This window comes from Ambystoma mexicanum, chromosome 7p (genome assembly GCF_040938575.1).
Source record: "Ambystoma mexicanum isolate Mex_15411 chromosome 7p, UKY_AmexF1_1, whole genome shotgun sequence".
In the NCBI taxonomy this organism is placed as follows: Eukaryota; Metazoa; Chordata; class Amphibia; order Caudata; family Ambystomatidae; genus Ambystoma; species Ambystoma mexicanum.
In genome coordinates, this window is record NC_090939.1 from 255,158,378 (window position 1) to 255,175,883 (window position 17,506).

General features: G+C 47.4%; 1 protein-coding gene across 1 annotated transcript in view; it reads left to right on the top strand.

The window, feature by feature from the left end:
* The window catches only part of PATL2 (PAT1 homolog 2), a 1,529,270-nt gene that overhangs the window by 693,645 nt on the left and 818,119 nt on the right, over nt 1–17,506 (top strand). The gene's annotated exons all lie outside the window — the stretch shown is intronic.

The following is a 17,506-nucleotide window of genomic DNA, read 5'->3' on the forward strand; positions in this document are numbered from 1 at the left end:
TGTGTGGGTGGAAATGTGCCCCCGCCCTTCTTACAACTGCAGTTTCACAGGCTTTGGCCATCATCATTTTGCTGTGGTAGGTTTGGGGCAGGTAGAGGGCCACAGGTTATTTAAAATAAGGATTGAGGGGCAAGGAAGAGGTGGGGAGTATTATAGGGTAGGGGCCACCCCCATAGAAAATGCTTCAATGGATATCCCGAGCTGTAATACGGTGTTGATCCTGGAGTCATGGGATAATGGGATAGACTCCTTTGTCCCTTGTTCTTTTATTTGTTTTGTGTTGGGAAAGATTTCTTAATTGTATGACATTTTCCCTCCATGTGTACACCCCCAAACGTTTTGCTGCTCTTTAGACACCATTGACTGACTTTGCCAGAGAAGCACTGCCTTCAGCTGCACTCCTGGGCTTTCGCTCACTTTTGTTTGGGGAAACTGACATGCCCTTAAAACAGTCAGTACTGGGAGACTGTTTCCCTTAGTCCTTTTCCCGTGTTGCAACTTTTGTGCAACATGTAACAAGCGTGCGATGTATCTTGCCATACAGCACACTTGGGTCTATAGTCATTTCCAAAGGCCCTAGATACCCTTGCTGGACTTTTTATGAACTGCGCAGATGTGTCATGGACAGGACTGGTGGCAGCTATCTTTTCGCATTATTTTTAACCCTGTCCTGCCATGTTAACTGCGTTTGGCACGAATAGGTGGCCTGGCTCCAAAATGGGCCATGCCACAAGGTTCTTTGTCCTGTCCTTTGACTATCTTGCCCCTTCACCTTCCCCAGGTCTAGTCGACCCGGGTCAGTCCTTATTTGGTCATGCACTTTCCCGTGAAACCCTATGCTTTCGCTGGCTTCTGCATGCCTTGTGTGTGCCTCCAGGACGTGGGCTGGAACGTATACATAATACACATCCTGGGTGCCAGAGAGTCTGGAGTGCCATGAATGACTGGGACCACCGTGGTCCGTGATTGGTCCACGTATGGAGTGTGTTTGTGAGCAGATCTCCCATTGGGTGCTCTCCGTTTTGGCACGAAAGGAACTTTGGATAAGAGGAGGCCAAAAAACACCCATACCAGGTCGATCTCCTGAGTTCTCACTGAACAAAGGATAGGATCCAAGTATCCTGCAACTACGAAGCCGAGTCGAACTGCTGGTGACCCGCTGGAAGGTGTGGCACCCTGAGCCCGCTGTCGTCCCGTGGGATCCCTCTGTATCTTGTCGTCCTAGAAGGTCTGCGAAGATGCTTCGACCCATTGGATTAGTGGGACCAGCTATTCTCGGCACCTTCATCAGACCCTGCAAGTAAGCTTTCTTTGAAGTGTCCCTGGGCCAACCAGTAGGCTGACCAGCTTACCCAGTTGCTTTGCTCTGTCACCGATGCCGTTTCTAGCAGGCCCTCGAAACTCTGGTTACTGCTAGCTCTGTGTCCCCGGCACCCTCACACCGAATTCCGTACACTTTGCATTCCCAGGTCTGAAGTGAGACGAGTCTGCCAATTCCCGAGTGAATGCGGTTACCGTGTTGCTCTGCCGCGGCAACGGCTTTTGCAAGTATGCTGAATTTATGACCCTCTTGCCCCTGAAGCCTGCTGCAGTGAAACTAGTTCGATTCATCCACTCGGAGCGGAGAAATCTCCACTGTCCCGTTTGGAAATCATCGCTGAACCTCAGGTACTGAAAGCCGCAGCAATGTCCTTTTTGTTGTTTTCGAACCTGCAACCTGGGTGGACTGAACGGGCGAAGTTTGGGTCAGAGTGTGCCTGGGAACGGTGAGTACTTCCAACACTAACCAGTGGCCCCTGGCGGCAAGGACCTCTTTTACGCATGAGTGGCCCTGGTGGGGTCCCTCTCCTTTCCACTGCTAGTGCGAACTAGCGATCCCTTCCCGTTCTCTGGAACTACCTCTGCCTTGAAGTGGAAGTCCTCCCTGAATAGTGTAAACTTGTTCTGCATCACCTCATCCACCTTTCTGAGCTGCTAGAGACCCCTGAAGAGACCCTATTTTGCCCATTGGAACAACCGCGTGCGCTTGCATTGAATGTACCATTGAGCACAAGGCTCCTCTCTTCTTAGGGCTTGGACTGCCTTAGTTAGGTGTGTTGTCGATGTCAAAGGGTCCTAAAAGACTATCTGCACTGCCTGTTTCCTTCCCATCTAGGTTTATCCTTAAGCCAGGTTTTCTGTAGTGCAATAATCATAAAAATTTCAAGCATGGAAACCAAACCTTCCTCTGCAAAAGGATGCATACGACCCCTCGTATTCCAAGATAATAGATCCGATCAACTGGTTCCTTGCAGAAAATGTTGTTTGAATGCTACAGGGAGCAATTGTCCATATCCATTCTCAGAAACTGCCTGTGCGCCGGCTACAATGTTATTTACTTGCACAGAATGTATCACATTCTTGCTATTAGGCTGCTTCCTACTGGCTAGCCCCGTATTCACAGTGCTTACCCCTTTACTAACTGCAGATATTGAACTGGAGTCCAAAACATTAGCATTGTTGTCCATTGGAGCACTCTGCATGTTTTAAGTAATATGTTTTTTTGTTGTTGTCGATATTGTGACAACACTACAATTATAGCCCATGCACAAAATGTCCTCTTCAAATTGCATAACATAGTTTAATATCGAATCACTGTTGAAACATATTTGATGTGTACACACCTGGCTCGTCAATTTCGTCCACTAATTTTATATCGCAGGACTTAATTGACCTTAGAGGCACAAATGAATTTTGTTGGCAGGGAGACGGACTGTTTTCATGGATTGAACGCATACCAGCTATTTACCTGTGGAGCTGGCCGTCACTGGCCTTTACCCCCTTTTTTATTTTATTTAGAAACAAGTTTTAACCTCTCTGATGTTTGGTCACCTTCCTTTTGGACACCTTGGGGGTACAGGTGGAAGAAGAGGGAGGGGTATTTTATTTTTCAGTATTGCAATTGGACATTTGGATGAAGTATTTGCCCATCTTCCTTCCCCCCCTCACTACAGTTTGAATTTCTTGACACTGGATGTTGGATAAGATGTTTATTTTCCACTGACTTAAATAGAGCTTGTGTAATGTCTCGGAGACTTGCATCCAGTAGCACTTTCACTTTCTCCTGCCTGTTGGCTCAAAGGACTCTGATGTCTCAGTGCATCTTGTCTGTTGAAGTGCAGAAAGGAACAGTACCACAGGCAGCTTCTTGAATGGTTTTTGGGGGTGTCACATGGGCAAGAGGTGAGTGGGTGGTTGTTATAGACCAATGGTACCAAAACTGGTCAGGACTTGGTTGTTGGGGTAAAGGTTATCAACCATGTTCTTGGGACCTTGATCTACCTCCTTTTTGTTAATGTTTTCTTGTAAAGCACACAATCACCGAAAAGGTATCTTGGCGCTGCAGTCTAAGAGACACAAAAAGTGACCAAGTGGAGAAAACATTGAGACATCTATTCCGGGGCTACTAATTAACTGTATGGATAGAGGAAGGTTTTAAGGGCCTTACGAACATTAGCATGATCTTGCATCAGCCGTAAAGTCAGGGGGAGAGTATTGAAGACAAAGGCTGCAATTGAGAAGACCCTGTCACCGATAGTTGCCTTCTCAAACCGCCCAACAAAAAGGAGCCAGCGGTTAGAGCGAAGATCTCTAGTTGTTGTATACGGAGTGTCAAGTTGCTGCATGACCACAGAAATATGTGCCTCGTTTGGTAAACCAGCAACTAACTGGGCCTCTGTGTTTTGTAGGGTTTGTACTCTCTTCAGATGATATTTAGGCTGAGCCAGCAAGTTGAGCCCTGCTACTCGCGCGAATAGGAAGGATGGGAGGTGTTTGAAACAACTCTGGAGCCCCGGAAAAAAACACTCGACCAGTAATTATGCATGGCCACTAGGTGTGTAGTACAGATGGCTGATTCAGATAAACCATCCTTGGAGTTGAGGGATGGTAACAGTAGTCTCTTGCCCAAAACTGGGTTTTGAATCACTGGTACTTTGCTGTTCCATATGGTTAGCTATTTGGTACTTGGGTACTGCCATACGAATTTGGCAACTTCAGAGGTATGCTCCTGCTTCAGACCAGTTCAATTTCTGGACATTGTTGTGGCCTATTTAAGGACCAGTGATAGAATCCAGGTGGCAAAGTTTGTTCCAAATCCAGTGGATAAAATGTAGCATCCAACTCACTATTTTCTGATCATTTAAAAAAAAAAAAAGATTTTATTGAATTTTACAAACAAACATAAACCAAACAAACAGTGCATGTTCCAACAGTTTCATTACACTTTTCTTAATTCCTAACCACTACTCCCTCTAACCCACCCCCTTTGCGAGTCTATTGCATTAAACCTTCAGTTTCTGCATCCTGTGGTTCGGTCTCCCCCTCTACAGGCTCCGCCGGGTCAGCTAATGACCCAAACAGTTCGGCTATCAGCGATTTCCAGGCCATCAGGGACTCATTCTCCTCCTCCCCCCAGTGCTACACGCTTCTTGCCATGCCATGGTTTCGGCTTCTGCCCATTTTTGCAAGTCTTTCCACCACACCTCTATCTTCGGCACATGGCATGACTTCCATCCCATGGCAATCCTTCTTTTTGCGAGCACATAAGCCAGGTCCCTCAGCTTACTTACATGCTTGAGCTTCTGTGGTCTGGGGAACCCCCCCAGCAGACAGGCCCACACCGTATCCACTACTATCTTAACCCCTCTTTCTTCTAGTTTCTCTTTCACTCCCCTCCAGAATCTCTCTATGATCGGGCATGACCAGAACATATGCACCATGCCCGCTTTCTCCTCATCACACTTGGGGCATGCTTGCCGTCCTGCATTTTCGAACCTCGATATCCTCCAAGGCGTCATATAGGCCCTGTGTGTTATGTACAGGAGTATCTGTTTCAGCTTCGCGTTTCTGGACTCCTTTTTATTATACCCTTCCACCCGTTCCCACATCCCATCCCCCTTTGGGACCCCGGCCTTCATTTCCCAGTCTAGTCTCAACTGCGTAACCTCCTTCCCCACTTTAGACATCAACAACTCATACAGTCTGGAAATCTCGTGGCCCCCCTCGGCTATGTCATATATCACGTCTATGGTGGCGTCTAATTCTTCCTCCAACATAGTTTCAGGCCATGTTCTCTTAATCCTCTGTACCACTCTGTGATACGTGATGTACTGGCCTTCGTGCAACCCAGTTTCTTCCCGCAGCCCCTCAAAAGTAATACTTGAGCCCTCCTGCCAAATATCACCCATCGTTGCCACCCCAGCCGGTTACCAGTGGGTCCGGAATATCATTCGCAGCTGAGCGTCTGCCCTCGTCAATACAACCAGTGGTATCTGCGGTGAGCATGGGGACGGGTCCTCCATCATTTGGCATGCCCTGCGCCACACCTTCCACCGCAGTAGCATCTTTTTAGGGCACCCCACCATTTCCGCCCTGGGTACCCACATCTCTTTCAAATAAAAGGGGGCACAATCTCGCCCAAACAGCCTAAGTTCAGAGGTCTCTTCATCCGAGAGCCATTTGGCAACATACGTCAACTGGCTTGCCACATAATACGCCTCATAGTTGGGCAGCTTTATTCCTCCTTTGTCATGGAAGTTCTGAAGCTTCCATAACGCCACTCTGTTTCGCGTGCCATGCCACAAAAAGTCCCTACACATGCTATTCAGTTTGGTGAAGAACATCTTAGGAATCAGGTACGGTATATTCCCGAAGTAGTGTAGGCGCCTCGGCAGGACCACCATCTTTAGCATTGCTCCCTGCCCCATCATCGCCAAAGGCAGCTTTGCCCAAAACTGCATGCTCTTCTCAATTTTCTTGAGTAATACTTCTGTATTACACCTATGCTCTTCCTCCACGGTGTGATATGTCTATCCCCAGGTACCGAAAAGTACTAACCGCCCACGGTACCTCCAATACCGGTAACCTCTCCGCTGGAATCCCTATGTACTCCCCCCCCCCCCCCACCCCCCCCATTGGGAACAAGTTAGACTTCTGGGGGTTCACCGCTATGCCGGACAGCACCGCCTATCTCCCGAGCACTTCCAGAATGTACTGGAGGTTTTCTTCTGGGAATTGCACGTACAGCAGCATGTCATCTGCATATAGGGAGATCAAATGCCACTGCCCTTTCACCTCGATGCCTATGGTGTCATATTGCTGCCTCAGATAAATCACCAGAAGTTCCAGGGCCAGTATGTAGAGCATAGGAGACCACGGGCATCCCGGTCTAGTACCCCTGCTGAGCTGCCACCTCTCTGATATCACAGATCCTGTCTTAACTCTAGCCAGCGGTTCGCTATACAAAATCTTCACCCACTTTACATATCCAGGCCCTAACCCGTAGTGCTTCAGGGCCGCCAGCAGCCATGGCCACTTGACGGAGTCGTAGGCCTTGATCGCATCCAAGGACACGATTGCCATTTCCTCATCGCTTTCTCTGCCAAACTCAATGATTCTCTGGAGTCGCCTATGATTATTGGTAATGTTTCTATGGGGAACATAGCCCGTTCCGGATGTGTTAATTTGCTAATGACCCTCTTCAGTCTATTCGCTAGGACAGCAGTTTATATCTTGCCGTCTTGATTCAGCATTGACACGGGTCTAAAGGAACCACAGTTGCGCCCAGGTTTATTAGGTTTAGGGAGAGGTAGTATGGCAGCCTCTCTGTGACTCCGGTAAGCGAATCATCTCGAATTCTTCGTTTATCATCTCTAGCAGCGGGGGGGGACCTCTTCTATGTATACTTTGTAAAATTCGCTTTGGAGCCCATCTGTCCCAGGGGTTTTACTAGCAGGCAGCTGCCTCACAACCTCCCCCAATTCTTCCAGGGTAATCGGGGTATCCAATTCCTCTCCTCCTCGCTTATCTTAGGCAGCCCCATATCCTCAAGCCTTTCTTCGATCATTGCACGGCTACTTTCCCCCTCTTCTCCGTATAATACTTTATAATAATCCACAAACGCTCGATTAACTCCCTTCTGGGTGTCCTCTATGCAACAGTCTTCTCTCTCTCTAGTTCTGATTGTGGCTCTGGGGGGGGTCTCACCCTTATATAACCACACCAAAAGTCTCCCCGGTTTATCACCTCCCGCATGCTCTCTCTATATATTTTTTATAATTAAGGTTACACAATCTCTCCCAATATTCCACACATTTTTTTGCTGTAGCCTTAGTATCAGGTCTAGCTTCACCGCTGTATCGTCTCCGGCCTTTAAGGCCTCTTCTAATTTTATTTAGTCTCCCGCAGTTCAGCCGAAACCCCACCTTGCAGGCCCTTGGATTTCGCTATGGCCGCCCCCCCCTCATGACAACTTTGAAGGCCTCCCATAGTGTTCCTGCAGAGTCCACGCTCCCAGTATTTGTTTCAAAATAGTTCACAATCTCCTCCCTCAGATCCTCTCTAAAGAAGGGGTCCCGCAACGCCTCCGCCTCGAGGCGCCATGTCGGGATCCTCGCTCTCGGGGGGGGGGGGGGGGCAGTATTGCCACGCAAGAATCAGGGGCGAGTGGTCTGAGAGGACCCTGGCCCTATACTCTGTGTGCAATCTATGCTATCATTTCAGGTGATGTGAAGACATAATCCAACCTCGTTGATAACTGCTGTGGGGCAGAATAATGTGAATATTGTCTTTCCTGGGGGTGCCACACTCTCCATGCATCTTCCAACCCAAAGTCCTTAAGCAATGTCTGTAGCGCCCTGGCTGCAGGGGCCGGTCTATCCAATTTCCCATCCATTCTGTCCGCCCTCGGGTTCAATACGCAGTTGAAGTCCCCTCCCCAGATCACCGCGCTTTCCTACACATGCGCACAGGTTCGCACTCGATGTCCTAATGTACGCCGCTGTGTTCTGGTTCAGGGGATACGTGTTAACAAAACCTATCTCCCTGTTCTCCACCAGTCCCCTCAGCATAACAATCCTCCCGTCCGTCTCAGCCACCACTTGCAATCGCTGAAACGGGACATGTGGCGCCACCCATATAAGTACTCCCCTTGCGTAGGCAGAGTACGATGAGCCAACCAACACCCCCTTCCACTTTCCCGCAATTATATCCATCCTCTCGCGTGTATGGTGGGTTTCCTGCAGCAATGCAATATCTATTTTCTGCCTACGCAGATGCAACATAACCTTGTTCCTTTTTTAAGTAACTATTAAGCCCCCTGCACATTCCATGTGAGTATTTTAAGGTTCCCCCATGGCCTGTTGTAGTCCCATTCCCTCTCCTCCAGGTGCAGATTGACTTTGAATTCCAATCCAGTCTATATAGGTTCGCATCCCATTCTAAATTCCCTTTAACCAAAAACACACCAAACTTCCCACTCCCACCTCCCGTCCCTTCCCCAACATAACACCCCCCAGCTGTTGCCCAGCTCCATCCCTGGATCTCGGGCTCCCCCGAATCTAGCTCTTTCTGGCTATCGCCTGTACTCGAAGCTCCGCAGGGTGATGCCTCCCTAGTGGCCAACCTACTACAACCACAACTATAATTCCGGTGGGTAGGGTGCTTTCGCCCTGCCGCTCCTATAGCACATCGGATAACTACACATTGCTATACAATTTAAATATATGTACCTGCCACTATATTCCAGTCCATCAAGTCAATTACAATCAGCGGTATTTTATCAAATATCAGCCTCCTACAGCCGCGCCCATTGTTCTGGGATGTTCACACGCCGCCATAACAGTATGCATACCGTATCCCAGTCACTTATCGCGTCCATCTTGGGTCCCTTCCGTGTCTTGTTCCGGGCAGCCCTGCAGATCCAGCTTGTCGTTGCTTCTTCCGGTGTGTCAAAGAAATTAATTTTGCTCTTGTGCACCACCTTCAATTTAGCAGGGTACAGAAGCATATATTTTATCCTAGCCGCCCGGAGCCTTCTTTTGATGGTTACATAGCTGTACCGTTGCCTTTGGACCAGCATAGTATAATCTGGGTACGCCGTCATGGTGCTCGAGGCCCTTTCAACTGTTGCGCCTTTTCGGAAGTACTCCAGTATTTTCTCGCTGTCTTTGTAGTTCAAGATTTTGGCGATTATCTTTCTTGGAGGGGCCCCTGGTTTCGGCTTCCTCATAAGGGCTCTGTGTGCACGCTCCACTACAAATCCCTGCGAGAGTGTGCCGGCCCCAATTCCTTGTAGGAGTAAGTTCTCAATGTAATCAGTCGGGTCCTGGCCCTTTTCACCCTCCGGCAATCCCACCACGCGGATTTTGTTTCTCCTCGCTCTCCCTTCCGCTTCTTCTGCTCGAGACTCCAAGTTGGCCACCTGTTGCTTTTGGACATGGATCTCCTTTGCATTGTCTGTGCTGGTGTCCGTGTTAGTTTTCACCGCACCTTCCAGGCTGCTTGTACGTTCCGCCAGCCCCCTGACATCTTGTCTCAGCTGGGAGACTTCAATGCCCACTGCTTCAATTTTAGCCTCCAGGGAAGTGCGCAGGTCCAACATCGCAACCCCCCAAGAGTCTTTCAGCTCCATAATGGCCTCCAAAATCTGATGATTATCAGCTGCTGTGGTGCCCTCAGCTGGTGCCATCGGGCCTTTGGGTGCGATGGCCGCAGGAGACTGTTGTTTTTGCAAAAATATCCATTGCGGGTTGTTTGTTCTTATTCTTGCCCACGGCCCCTCGCGCCGACATTTTCCGGCCTTCGTTGGGCCTCTATCGCGATTCAGCGTCCGCGTGTCTCCCCAACCGTCTTTTCCACTCTTATCGACTGTTGTTGTGATCTTCAAGCAGTCGCGACATCCGCCGCCTCTCGCCGCTGCTAGTTGCTCATCAATGCCGAGCGCTTCTCGTGCCTTGCGTGGTGCGGCCTGTCTTTTCATACCTCCGCTGCCCTCGGGCTCCTGCCGTCCTGGTCAGAACCCAAGCCTTCACGACTCAAGGCTCACCGCCACAGGGGTTTCGCTCCGTCTCCATTCCGCCATCGTCATTCTTTCCCCGTGGCCGCCGCCTCTATTCGTCCTCTTCGGGTGCTCTAGTTTCGTTTCCTTTGTCGTTGGCCATCTTGTGTGACAATGGACCGAATGTCGTTCGCCGAGCAGTTCCTCGAGAATCCCGCTTGCAATTCTCTCGGTCTTTATACAGTGAGCAGAACACACGTTCCCGTGCATGTGGATTCAATTCTGGAACCAGTGGCACGTTTTTAAAGGTAGTTTTCACAGATCATCAGTCGGATCCTCCGGAGCTGCACAGGAAGCAAGTCCTACTCCATGGCTGCCCAAGCCACACCCCCTCACTATTTTCTGATCATTCTTATCAGATTTGTTTATCAAAATGTAACTAGTCTGTTTTTTGTTTAAATTCATTCATTCATTTTTTTTACCACACAATGTGAGATAGACCACCTTATCCCACCTCCTCTCCAACCAATATTGCCTTATCCCATCCCACCATCTACCCTCTTGTGGTAAAAATAAATTGAGAAATAAGACTATTTGGGTTTGAACCAAAACATTAATCTTATCCATTACCCAATTTGATCCCTTGAAATCAATGGTGCATATTGGCATGGACCCAGAGTTTCACCAAGGATCTTTTATGCAGCCTACTAAGCTGGACAGCCTTGTACTGGGAAAAGATGGGCATATTGAATGCAGTGTTCGGCAAGTCCTGTTTGTGCAGTCAAGCTTTGCTTATTTGGAAAATACCTTCCGCAGAAGCACACACTTGTAAATCTTTACACCTTTGGTATGCGTCAATAGAGATTAGCCTTTCATGGTGTATTATTGGGTCATTTATCAACCCAGAAAATGCAGCAGACTTTGGTACACAGCAAAGATGTGCAGGTTAAGACATGGAAAGACTGGGCCAAAACTCCACAGCCAATATCTAAACTGAATGCTACTATGGTTCTGTCTTTTGAGAAGCTTGCGGAATTGCTCTGATGCCTCAGGATTTTGCCTCTGTTTTTGGCGGGCAGAGGTTACTTTGCCGCTTTTACAAATAAACAAGTACATGACAGATGCCACTTGAAGAGCTTGGAAGTTTGGTTTAGAAAGGAGGCCACTTGCATGGGATAGGAGTGTCGCAAATTTGCCCTTTTCCATTAATGAGGATTTGCAGAAATCTATAACTGGAGTATAAAGATTAAAAAATGTCGCTGTTAAAGTCGACCTCTTCTACCTAAACTCTGTAATAGCATTTCAAGGTATTAAAAACTGGACTCCAAATCCATTGATTGCTGCTCAGTCAGTCAAAACCTGCAAAACATTTATTGCTGGGCATGTCCAAGATGTTGGTCTGCCTTTCAAATGTTAACGTCAGGGATATATGCTGCTCTTATGGCCTTGGACCATTCATATAACTCTGTGGCAGTACCTCCAATTTGAATAAGTGGAGTCAAATGATGAGTACGTTGGGCCTTCAAATTATCGCACAGGATGTATCACTCGCTCCGTCACCAGTCCCACTATTATTCTGCCTCAAAGTTTAAGATCCCATCCAGAATGTTTTCAGAAGGTACAAAAACATGTGTCATCCTGTTGTAGAGCTGGTCCCAGAACACCAAAAGTGTCTAGGACTTTACTCCTATTTTGTTTAGGCCCCAGCCCCTCACCACACTCACCCAAACAGACTCATTCTGGACCTTAACGATCTAAATAGTTTTTTTAGCTTGCAGACTTTCCATATGGTAACTTGTCAGGCTCAGCTTTTGGGGACATGTCAGTTGGACAGCTTGGTGTTTTGGATGGATCTTCAGGATACTTATTCCCCAATTTCAAACCCAGCAAAAATTTTCATTTTGTAATGGATTTTTTTGTTAACGTTTTGTTGTGAATTTATGGGACATCAGAAATGCCTATCAACATTTCTTAGTTTTGGCAGCAAATATGTCTGGGTGGTTTACATCTTTACTGCTACTTGGAAGACGTGTAGACTTAGGTACGCCTTCACGTCCCAAATTGTGTGAAGGCATAAAACGCCTGAGTGAACTGCGATACTTCCAGTGGCCCAGTGCCATCTATACCAGGACCACCATGGACACGTATCTGGTTGATCCATTGGCCCTGGCTGCATAAAACAGTCTTTATTTTTTGCAATCACATCGATACGCACCCCATAATTACCAAAGGTAGCTCAGATGTGGCCTGTGCTTTAGGAGGAATAATCGCCCACACAGTTATGCCGAAAAGCTGCATGAATGAGGTGTTGGGGAAATGTTTTCTCAAGCTTCTGTTTCATCAGAATGTGTAACGACTGTAAACCCTGCAGGAATCCCCTGGAAGGAGGAACCTTTGCCCAGTGGCTTTCTCTTGGGCCAGGCAACTTTTAAGTCCTTGCAACTAATTGAATATGGTGTATACCAATGTGGGTAAATCATCTAATAGAAGATGCCATCTCCATTGGCACTAAAAAAAAAGCCGCTTAAGGGCTTCAATCCCTATGAGGTGAGCTAAAACAGGAGTTTAAAAAAGCTCAAGCCTGGGATTCAAGATGGCACTGAACTCTAAGCAGACTCTAGACACAAGATCTGCCAGAGGGTGAAATGTATTGTAGCCAATTTATCGGCTTGAAGGGATGAATGAGTGAGGAGGAAGCCCCGACTCCTGGCATTATTTTTTAAAAAATATTTTTTTTTAATTAAAAACTGGCACCATGACTGGGAGGTTCGCTTAGGGAGATCGAGGTAAGGCTTCTGGAAGCTAATGGCCGCACCGGCCAAGGAGACCCTTTGGGACCTGGCGTTGCATAACTGCAGAGCCCCCATCAATGCTGAGACCCTTGGGGAGAGGATGGAGTCTGCAGGGAGGGCGGCTCTTCACCGTGCCCCGGGAGGGTGACTTAGTTACAGGGGAGTGCCACAGAGCTATGCAGGTGCTGGGGAGCACTCTATTTTTCTCGGCCTCGAAACAGGGTTGCTGCCTCAGATGAGAGCAGCAATCGCCCAGTACAAGGGAAGGCTGGTGCACCAGTGAGTGGGTGGTGCATGCAGACACCAAGCGGCCTGCACTCCGTAAGACCCTGACTCACTATTTGCAGTCGCTGGTGCCTTCTCGGAGAGGAGAAATGAGTCCCTTCCACAGTAGCCTACCTAGACCCAGAGGTGAGGTGTAGAGAATTGGGGTACGGGTCAGGCTTATGTCCCTGAAGTGGGGGTGCTTCAATGGCTAGGACACCTTAGTTCTAATGACCAGGGGAACTCGGAGGTTAGCCAAACCCCAATTAAGGTAGCACTGGAGAGCAGTTGAGCTATGCTCAGGAGAGTGAGTGGTAAGGGTCCACAATGAGTCCAAACAGTGAAGCACACAATAATTCAATTTAGACCGGAAGTACATAAATACCATATTTATTCTAGGCCCAAACGCACACTATAAAATGAAACCAGCAGGTTATATTGCACAGCACTGAATTATAAACATATATACAGGCACAATATGTTCTCATAATGCATTCAATAACATAAAAAAGAAGGTAAGTGGTGCAGTATGATGGAACCAAATAACAGGAAATATGCCCTATCGTCAGAAGTCCAATCCCTATGAAGAGTGGGGCCTTGAGCCTAAAAGTCACAATGCTTCTGCCCAGAAAGTGTCTGATGTAGGTAAAGCTCATGTGTTGGTGAATAATGAGGAGATGGGCAACCAAGTTCCTGGTAGGTAAAAATGTGTTCAGATATAACTGCTTTTGATGTGATGATCAAAAAGCAGTGGGATGGAATACTCTGTTTATTCTAAGGAAAACGGCGGAGGGAATGCTTTGCGTTTACTCACTCCCCCCCCAGGCCCTTTCATTCCAATTTTCCCGGAGGACTAGATGGGTTGACTGAGGGCTTGTCGTTGGCTTCAGTGAGGCGTGCCCAGGAGCTGCGGGTGCAACAATTCCTCTGGTTGGGTCCAGGAGCTGAGTGCAACCCTTCGCGGTAGAGAAATGCAGGAAGCACTGATGCAGATCTCTTCAAGAAACCTCACAAGATGGGGTAAGGCAAGTTCCAGCGACGGCCACTGCACACAGGTGAATGATGGCAGGCATCCTTCCAGTCATGGTTGAAGACCTTCAAGAGCAGGATCCCTTGAAGCTGGGAGACTGAAATTCAGCAGAAAAGGCTGTTTACCACAAGTTCGATTTGAAACCGTGATGATTCTAGCAAGGTAGCCCACTGGAGAGCTGGTCAGTCGACCGGGTGTTCAAGGGACACTTCTGAAGGCTCAGCACAGATGGATTCTCACACTTAGACTGGTTTGTCCCACCAAGTGTAGGGCTTGAAGCACCACACTGGTCCTTAACAGATCAGGTAGTCCAACAGGGCTTCACCAGGCCAGGTGCCGGAGGGTATGGTGTCTCTCTTCAGCAGTCTTCTTCAGATCGTCAGTTGGCTGTTATTCTATACAGGATCCTTGCTTTGAATGATGATCTGAAGAAATGGCTGCAGGATGCTTCCTGGAAGCAAGTCCAAGACCACAAATGGTAACGATCTGGGACCACTGTTGGTTTCACTCATGTCCCACTCTCAGACTTTCAGGCCAACGGATGTGGAATGCGACCAGATGGTCCGACCTGCTTCCTGGGCCATACACACACAGGCATCACTGATGTATTCCTCAGACCACCAGAGAAGTTGAGTGTCCACTAAATATCGTGTATTTGCCAGCAGTCCAGCTCTCCTTCAAACCTCCTCCTCAACCCCGATCTACAACGGTCCTCCATACAATTTTGTTTTGTCCTACCTTCCATGCTGGTGAACACCGCAACATGGGTTAGATCACAACACAACCCTCTCCCCAAAAATAAAACAAATTAAAAAAAATTACATAGCAGAACAGTAAAAACCCAACAAATGCAATAGTAGAATGCTAACATGAACAAGGCATATTCAAGGCCCGTAAGCATGTAGCAACAACTACAATTAACTAGCAAGAAACAAAGACAATTTCCTTATTCCATAACGTAGTCCTTGGAACAAAATGGTGGTCTACGTATTCTACTCCCTGCAACATAATCACTCCCGTTATTCTAAGTTTTCCATTTGGTTTGTGTACTATTTCCAAAGATGAAACCCATTCAGATGATTCTGCTCTTTCTATCACACCCTGTGCTTCCATTCTCTCAAGCTCTTCCTTCACAGTAGCTTTAATTGCTAACAGAACTGGTCTCAGTTTTTGTGCTACAGGAATGGCTTAATTTTTAATTCAAATCTTAAGTTTTGAAATTCTTTAAAGTGCCAAGCTCCACTCGAAACACGGAATGTTAAAGTACACAAGATGTTTATTGATCCACAGCATATACTACCTCCTCAGCATTGGGATCCAGTTTTATTTTTAGTCTCCTTTGATGGGACCAGCTCATGTTCCACCATTCTTAGAGCTCAATGGAAGGTGAGATATGGAACACACATCAGACATTTAACAAATAAATACTACACTTACAAACAGAAGTTCTTGCACACCACCGTTTTACCTCGATGGCTGCTCTCATATCCCAGTTGTTTCTCACAGCTTGATCTACAGAATCTACCATCACTCTGTTACACCTCTCTACTCTCCCATTTGTCTGCAGGTGATAAAGTGCCAAAAATGTCCATTCAATCCCAACACTGCATCCTCTTGGGATAACCTTAGCTTTAATAAAAAAAATAAAAACTTCCAAGAATTAATCTAGATCACATGCACTGACGCCACACGCCCTTTTTGGCTTGTACCCATCCATATCAATGATCCACCATCACTATAACAGATCTCCACGCCAAATCTATTGTATGGGCCAACAATGTCAATTTCCAACTGTCGTCCTCAGGCTTGGGTACCACACATCACTTTGTTTCTTAAAACCTCTCCAGCATCAAATCCATGGCTGGCAACCAATACTTGGCTCTTACATTGTGCTTAGTCCCTTTTGAACCAGGATTACCTTGATGGGCCTTCGCTATCAAGTTTACTCTTAACCTTTCCGGTGGCACCAGCTTGTCACCTCTGATTAACACTCCACACTCAACCGAATACTCTACTCTAACGTCCCAGTATGACACAACCTTCTCTTCTAATGCTCCTTTAGCTAGCAACCCTTTAGTCGTGAACTCAACAACTTTCTCAATTACTTGATCTTCCCTAAACTCTTTGATCCATTTCTCTTTGGAAATAACCTCCTTGATCACTGCTACATCATCCTCTTCCACCGGTCTAACCTTTTCTTTGATGAGCAAACATGAGAGGAAATCTGCTGTATTATGCCTCACTCGGGTACCTAATCTGACCACAAAATCATAATCTTGCAATAGCCTGCTTAGTATTGCCAACATATGCGTAGCCTTGAATAAACCTTTGACTGTTTATTTATTTGAATTTATAAAGCACACAGCGGCCCAAGGCACCGTGGCGCTGTTACAGAAGATTTACTTGTACATGGAAGAGACATTACATGGTTCATAACATTATCATACTGTTGTGTTCCTTAATTACAGTGGAACACAACACAGTCACATCTAATTGAATAGCTTTCTTTTCAAGGCTTTTATGAAGATAGTGAAGGAGATTTCATTTCTGACTCTGAGTGGTAATGTGTTCCAGTTTTTAGGTGCTAACACCGCGAAACTGGCCCCACCGGCTTTAGCTCTTCTGAAGGTAGGGATTGTAAGCTGGTGTGAGTATTGGTCCCATTTGGGTCTGTTACCAGACGCCTGGTGAATTCATTCAGAGAGGTATGTGTAACGCTCACCTGATTCCCACGGAGGCGCAGGTCTGGCTTCGAGTGCTGATGCTTCTTCAATGGTGAAGCGCAGGACTCTGAAGATGGACAGGAAGGGCCCTCTACTCTGGCTTCTCCGGCTCGCAGGAATATTCCCCTGTGCGTGAAAAGGGAGTATTACCTACTGACTGAGTTATGCTCAAGCCTCCCACTCTCTTCCAACCCTTCCACGATTCCCTGTGAAGTCTCACCTTAGGGTCAGGAAGGATGAGCTCTCCATCCTGCTTCTGATGCAGGGGCGCGTTGAAACCCAGTTACTTCACTGGATTGAGGATTGATGGGAGTTCAGGTAAGCTTGACTATTCAGGTAAGGCTCTGTAAAAGTTCTGTTGCAAGTTCAAAAGTCCAAACTTAATAATAATGTTCATAGTCTTTTTGCAGCAAGCGCTAATGCTCATGTCTTTTTTCCCCATAGGGGCCGGGGTCCGGAAAATGCCTGGAAGCGGCAAGACCCGAAATGAAATGGGAATGACCCAACAGGTAAGTCTTATTCCCTTCCTTCTCTCACCTTGTTCTTGTCTTTCTTTCTAGGTTCTGGGAAGTGGCTGTGGATCCGGATGATCGCTGCTGAAGATGGAGGAACCCAGGAAAGGTGAGTGAAATGCAGCGCTGCAGCGATCGTAACGAAATGTTTTTAAAAAATGTCTTCCCTTTCAGGATCGTCGGTGATGTCTCCGTGGTGCAGATTTAGCTGGTAAGGTCTCTTGTCTCCCTTTGCAGGTGACCCAGGATGCTGACAGGCGTGGCTGAAGTCCAGATGCAGGAGCTGACACGGTGAGCGTCCAGCTGCGAGGAGCAGAACAACGCGAAGCGTGAGTTGCTGATCGGGTGTGGTTTAAATAGCTTTGGAA